This window comes from Colobus angolensis, unplaced genomic scaffold (assembly GCF_000951035.1).
Source record: "Colobus angolensis palliatus isolate OR3802 unplaced genomic scaffold, Cang.pa_1.0 Scaffold117, whole genome shotgun sequence".
Lineage (NCBI taxonomy): Eukaryota > Metazoa > Chordata > Mammalia > Primates > Cercopithecidae > Colobus > Colobus angolensis.
In genome coordinates, this window is record NW_012112808.1 from 7,386,989 (window position 1) to 7,388,278 (window position 1,290).

General features: G+C 47.1%; 1 pseudogene; it reads right to left on the minus strand.

Annotated features, from left to right (window-relative positions):
• Window positions 1–388: 388 nt before the first annotated feature.
• LOC105526975 lies at window positions 389–1,087 on the minus strand (annotated as a pseudogene).
• Between the last annotated feature and the right edge of the window lie 203 nt (window positions 1,088–1,290).

The window sequence follows — 1,290 nt, forward strand, 5'->3', positions numbered from 1 at the left end:
AATTCTTTCCCAGAAAATGGGTTTTTCTTTTGTATCACTTGGCCAGCTTACAATTTTTTTAAATTTTTACACTCTGCTTTCCATTTATTTATTTACAACAGATGGTACAGACATTATTTTGTTTTCTCAGAGCAGAGGTTGGCCCTAGGCCACAGCTGCCCCCATAGCTCCCCTCTTGTCTAAGGATGCAAAGTTCACTTCTGGGGCACATTCATCTCCAGCTGGAAGTGCAAGCAAAGGACACTATGTAAGAAGGCAAAACTCCCCCTTACTCTCTGAAGGATTTCCAACAAACCATATTCTGGAAAGACCTCTGACAGTGAGCTTTCCACAAGCTCCAACTGGAGCTGAGACTTGAGGTTAGGTTCAAGTATAAGCTTCCCTTCCATCACAGCCTTGGAGCCTTCCTGGGGCAGAAGCCATTGTGTGGGATGGGGGTGTTGTGGTGATTGAGATCACTTCCAGGCCACCCATGGTCAGTCTCTGGATGGCAGACAGGTGTCCTGGCCCCTGGCCTTCCACCACAACTCAGATGTGGGTAACACCCTTTCCTGTAGCTTTTGTCACTGCTGCTATGCCTGCTGTCTGTGCATCAATGCCTGCCTCCTTCTCAGCATTCAGAAATTCCTCTGCGCCACAGAAAGTATGGGCAAAGGGCTGATTAGTGGCAGAGATTACCTGGATCTATGTGTTGTTGTAGGATGCTTTAATGTGTGCAATTTGGACCTCCTCAAATTTTCCTGCCCACCTCAGAGAGCTTTTTTCTTTTGGATTGGGAGGGTAAATGCTAAAGCTGGTGTGGTTGGGAACCACCATCTTCTCTTCAACATTCTGCTTGGCCTCAATGTCTTGGAGCTTCTGGGTGCCTGTGTGGATGATCTGCACCAGCATCCTGGCCATGACCCTGTCAGGAGTGAAAGCTCCGTGAGGGCCACAGCCTAAGAGTCCCGGGAGCCTGGATGGCTCATGTGACACAGGCAGTCCTGGAGGTGGTGGTGAGCTCAAGGGGACAATCATTGTTACCTGGTGGTCAAGGGCAAAGTCCAGGACCACAGAAGTGAAAACCCACATTTCTTACAACCTGCATGACTCAAATTGAAGCCCCTCTGCTTTCCTTTTAAATATAAGTTCCACACTTTAACACTATTGGTGGGACTGTAAACTAGTTCAACTATTGTGGAAGACAGTGTGGTGATTCCTCAAGGATCTAGAACTAGAAATACCATTTGACCCAGCCATCTCATTACTGGGTATATACCCAAAGGATTATAAATCATGCTGCTATAAAGA